We start from the raw sequence: 6,000 nt of genomic DNA on the forward strand, positions 1-6,000 counted from the left end.
GATAAGTGCGGAACGAAATGATCTGACTCTTGAAAAGGGGTTTCAAAGTTAGTGTACGGAATAAAGCACTTGGATTTTTCGTGTTCTGCGGCATGGCTGTGTCAACAGGTCTGTTACCAGCTTTTCTCTCAGGTGCTTTATACAACGACGCTTTTGAGTCTTGTACAAAATTTTGAGTGCGGAAAGACATATGAGCAGCGAACTGCAGTCAGGACGAAATGAGCGCAGTACACGTAACGTCTAATTTAAGGAAGCAGCGCATATGTTACTTAAGATGCACAATGTCATGCGACACGTAAATACGTGCATAGCTCACGTAAGACATAGCCGGACACACCCATACCCAGATGACCCCCAACGCCTTACTAAATTGAAAAAAAAAAACATCGACGTGTGGATGTGCTACGACGGTAATGCTAATCGCCTTATCATCGAAAGTCCTCGTGAGATGTTTAGTTTATTCGCTTAAAGCAGCTACACTGGACTAGCCAGCAAAAGTCTTGAAAGGAAGGTCAGAAGACAGCGAGCGAAGCAAGATATCCTGCTGCAATTGTGTCGCACATGTGATGTAACGCAAAATAAATATGCAGCTGCGGTTCACATACGACAGCTGTCTATACAAATTCCAAACGTAGCCTTAAGTGGCTTGGGGTGACCAGACTTCGAGTTTTCTGATTAGGGTTTCCCCTGGTGCTTAAAAAGTTCCGAAACGTACTTTTTCATTAATTATGCTTATTATCTATGTGTGTTGGACGTTTAAATAGAAAATAAACATTGGGGGGTGGAGATTTATATGTGCTGTCATATAAATGGCTATACATGGGCTAATGAGCTATATAGCTAGAGAAACGAAAAAAAAAAAGACTGGCCAGGGACAATGCCAAGAAACCCATTCGCATCAAAAAATACAATCCGTCAGGTAGTTACTGAAACTAGAGGGAAATTAAAGTGTCAGTGTTTCAAAAGTGTTTCCGCCATAAGTGCAAGGGCAAGAAGTGATCGCTGAGCAGAAAGAGAGCACTCGCGAGACGGAAGAGAACTGCGATTGCTACTGTTTCATAAATGCCACAGGAGTACGATACTCTTGCTGATGCCTGAGTTTTCCGCTCTGAGGATAGCGTTAAAGATAATATTGTAGACGTTCATGATCATTCAAACGACCATAAAAGAAGGAACACAGACTTAGTGAACGTGAAGAAAGAGGAAGGACAGGGAAGACAAGACGAAGAATCATTATCTGTGACTGTAAGCGATGGCACAATAAACGGAACAATAAATTTTGGCTCAGTTGCACTGTTTTGGACTACGAGGGTGTTTTTCACGATCTCCCGACGCGAAGACGGCCATCTACTCGCCAGGGCATGCCAGGAAGATGGACACGTTGCCAACGACCTTCCAGAACAGGTCAGCACACCGGACTTCTTGACGTATCTAGCTCACAACGCTAACATCACCCTTGAAGAATTGGGCTCCAAGAGTTGAATTAGAGTTCACTTGCAGGCGATCGAGTTTCAACAGTGGGTGCACAGATCAAGTAGCCATGACGCAGTGACACCCAAGGAGCAAGGAGTTAGCCTAATTGTGCAACACTTTTTGCGGACGCAGGACCAGCAAATGCAACAAAATGAACAGCTGTTGAGGGTTTTAATGTCAGTGTTCAAGTGGTTGTTCCTGATTTGTTTTAACGATGCGCAATCGAGACCATCGGTCGGGCTTAACATTTTTGAATACGCATGCTCGCATGATCAGTGGAATGATCACTGTGATCAGATCAACAATATGTGTCGTTTTCATAGGGGAAACGCTAAGAAGTTGTTCAATTTAAGGATACCAAGCCATGCATTGGAGCCATGGCTCGAATGGAAAAACCGTTTCGTGTGTGCATTCAACCACAATTCTGTTGAATGTTGGGACAAGGCTATTTCTTTCAAACATCGAGAAGGAACAGCTGTTGACTACTACTTTGAAAACAACGACTCTTGCAGCTTGCCGACGCGAGCCTATCTGAGTCATCTATAGCCGCGCTAATAATTCACGGTATGACGGAGACTTCTCAGCGCGAAGTTCTTCCTAGACCACACGCGACGTTATAGCAACTATTGCGTTCTCTGAGGAATATCTAGAGCAATGTGTTCTCACCCTACAACCAGATAAGTAACAGCAATGGCCGATCCTCAGGTACAAGCTCAACGTGTGATCAGAGGTGCTCTTGCTACAATGGTTCTTGTGGCCATGCCCCACTGCAAGATTCAGCCTGCAAGGGGAATCACGAGCAGAACGACAGCGAAAATCAGGCCACTCTATTTCACCTGGCAGCGCCGAAAGAAATAGATCATTTGGAAAAGTCAGCCGAAGGTTTACTCTATGCCCAAATGACCGCCAACGGAAGGCCAACTCAAATCTTAGTTGACACCGGGATGTCGGTCACCATTGTCAATATACCGAGTGATTTCTCCTAAAGAGAAATTCATCAGCAACGTGCGCAGCTATGATGGCAGTTCTGGAATACTTGATAGATGAGCTAAGGTATGCGTGGGATAGCAATGCACCAAGGTGGATGTCGAAGCACTCGTTGTACAGGATGCCGCATAGAGTTTTCTCTTGGCTCGTCCTGACATGAAGAGGATGAGAATAAATATATCGTGGCGTGGCGGTGTAGAAGTGGAGCATTCGGATGAAACAGTACATACAGGTGCGGCAGTGAAAGCGAAGCTGGTAACTGCAAGTGAAAATGTGCCGAAGAAATATCCAGAACTAATATGCGTCATACAGTATCCACCAGCGGCCAAGGTTCCAATGGTGCCTTTCAAGCTGAGTGACACTACTGTTTTCCGGAAGAAACCATACGGCATGTCCTACGAAAAGAAGAAATGGCGGAAGCAAGAATTGCAAGGTTTGCTCGACGCTGGGATTATTCGGCCTTCTACATCTTCGTTTGCCTCGTTTGCGACGGGACATTTAGAATGTGCACTGATTACAGACTCGTAAGCCGTCAGACGTATTTATTTCCCTACCCCGTGACAGGAATCAATCACATAATCGACGAAACAGGTGGCCGCTCCTAGTTTTTTCGGATCGATCTTTGTAAAGGATACTGGCAAGTTCCACTCGAAGAAGAGTTCTATCACTTCACAGCTTTTGTTACTTCTTTCAATGTGTTGGAAGAATTCTGGAGCATGGTTCCAATGAATGATGAACAACGTGCTTCATGATTTCCCAAGTAACTCCTGTCACATCGACGTGGACCACATCATTGTTTACCCGAAAACATGTGACGACCACTGCTCACACTTGTACAATGTGTTAAATGCACTAAGTGAAGCCTGGACTCAAGATCAAGATGAAGAAAAGCTAATTCCTCAAGATTTCTGTGGTTTTCTTAGGGAGATTCTTCAACGTACATGCAAAGAACACAAAAGAAGAAGCTGTTAAACGCATATCTCACCTGAAAAAACCATATGACGTACACTCGCTCCGCATGTTCTTGGGCCTGGTAGGAAATTTCAGAGCGTTTATCAAGGACTACGCTTTAAAGACGAAGCCTCTTACATTGCTAACGAAAAAGGACATTCCATTTGTGTGGATACAGGGGTGTGATAAAACATATCAGGAACTCGTCAGAATAATACCATCTGACCCAATACTCTCTGTTCGAGATTTCACAAAGCCGTTTGAACTAAACACTGACGCATAACATTACGGGACAGGCACGGTACTATACCAAAGGGACGAGAACGAGCCCGCCAAACGACGACTTGAAGCCATTGGTTACTACTAGTACACATTCAACAAGGCAGAGATCAATTACCCGACGACTGAAAAAGATGCCCTAACTGTGGACTTAGGTACTTCAGAACATACCTCGAAGGAAGACACTTCAAATTATTCACTGACAATCAAGCATTGGCCTATATACTAAACCTTTCTGAACCGAAAGGAAGACTGGCCTGGTGGGTCAGTGAAATACAGAAATTCGCGTTCGACGTTGCTCACAGGCCAGGAGAGAAGCTGCCTGACGCCGACGCAATGCCAAGGCTACTAATACCTCCGAATGTCGAGTGGAGTGTGAACTAACTTCTTTGGGGCCGCACGGAAGATATGGTTTTCCAGAATGGTAGACTGCACATTCCTAACACGAGCGTGGCAAGAATCTTGCAGCTTTACCGCGACTCTCTAGATTCTGGTGGCCACGACGGTTTCTTGAGGACATACTGGAAAATCAAGCAAAAATTCATCTGGAGCACAATGAAGCAGGATATATACGGATTTATAAGAACTTGTCACCAATGCCAAACCAGCAAAGAAAAATTCAAGCCTCGCGGGGGCGCAATAATCCAAACAAAATATTCAAGCAAGCCATTTAAAACTGTGCACTTAAGAAAAAAGGAGAGGGAGTGTGAACTACACAACCATTTCTTTTGGCCATCGACGAACTCACAAAAATGGTTGCGTGTAGGGCAGGAAAAGAAGATGCCAACAGCGTCATATCGGTACTCAGTTGTGAAATATTCAAAAGTGTCAAAGTTATTGTGGCTGACAACGGCCCTGCTTTCAGAAGCGAGTGTTTGAAACGATGGACTGAACAAGGAAATACCCTATCATCTGGAAGCCAACGGGCTGGCCGAGAGAACGGCAAGAGATATCAAGCGGTTTATCACACTCTATCCAGAATGCCGAGGTGGTTGAATCACCATAACCACTCTCATACTACTGATTTGGGATGCAGTCCATACTTCGCTTACCGCGGGAAATTGAGCTGGCTTCCAGCTGATCATCTCCATGGCCTTACAAACGTGTTAACCCTCCAAGAACGGAAGAAATCCGTAGAAGAGTACGAGAAATATAAGGTCGCCAGGAAGCGTAACTACGACCGTGCTCATTCCACAAAGGTACCTGACTTCAAAGCAGGAGATTTTGTTCTAGTTCGAGGAGGTTTGCAAGGCTCAAAATATCCTTTCACCGGTCCTGATATCGCGCTGAAGACAGCCAGCCAAAAGGGAGTCTTGAAATCAATTTGCTGCAGTGGACCACAAAACGCTACTGTGATGGCATCGGTCGGCAACGGGGTGCCTTATCAACCCAGGAGGGTTGACGATCCAGGGGGGACCTGTGTAACGACCATAAAATAAGGAAGACCGACTTTGTTAACGAGAAAAAAGAGGAAGGACAGGGCAGAAAACAAGACGAAGTATCATCATCTACGTCTGTTAATGATGGCACAATACGCGGAACATTACAATCATTACCATGATTAGAGTTACAGTGTTGTTGACGTTACTGTTCCTGTGCATTAACTGCTTCGGACCAAAGAACGAGATGCAGGTGAAAAGTCAGAAGCGCCAATTTAAACGTGAGGGCTGTGGAAAATTCTTGGGAAACCCTTTGCACCCGAACACACGTTTCTCAAAAGAAGCGATGCGATATTCTAAGCACAGCGCAATGTATTTCCCTTTTCTACTCAGTAAATAAAACCTCCTCGGCACTTTGCAATAAAGGATTCGTTATATTTGTGCCTTTCGTCTATAAGGACCTCCTACGTCTACAAGAGATACTTTTCCTAATTCTTTGGGTTCCGTTTAAACCGCGTATACTTTCTATCAAAATGTAGGCATGCGCACGAATAAACATTTCCTTTCCTATCTTACACTGTACGCAACGTAGATTTCGGAGAATCCACTTGCTTTATTAGTTGCTGCGCAACCTCAAGACACTTTGCGGAAAGTTCTGCGGCACAGAGGATGGCCTAATATGCGAAAGTATTGGCAAAGGGATCTCGCCTGAGGTAACATTTTACTGCATAATATTTTAACAAGAGAACCACCAAGCACGTATACGCAAAACTAGTACAAAGGAAATGTTAAAAAAAAGCATTTGTGTAGCGCGGCGAACGGCTTTTCTCGCATAGCCAAGCGCCATGCAGGTCCGTATGGCAGCTGAACCTTGCCAGACGGGCCAGATGACGGCACTGTCTCATGATGGTGACACTCACGGCGCTTTCTT

General features: G+C 44.8%; 1 protein-coding gene across 1 annotated transcript in view; it reads left to right on the top strand.

Moving 5' to 3' along the window:
- Positions 1–6,000, top strand: part of LOC119445770 (uncharacterized) — a 60,129-nt gene that overhangs the window by 19,815 nt on the left and 34,314 nt on the right. The gene's annotated exons all lie outside the window — the stretch shown is intronic.

Source organism: Dermacentor silvarum, chromosome 3 (genome assembly GCF_013339745.2).
Source record: "Dermacentor silvarum isolate Dsil-2018 chromosome 3, BIME_Dsil_1.4, whole genome shotgun sequence".
NCBI lineage: Eukaryota > Metazoa > Arthropoda > Arachnida > Ixodida > Ixodidae > Dermacentor > Dermacentor silvarum.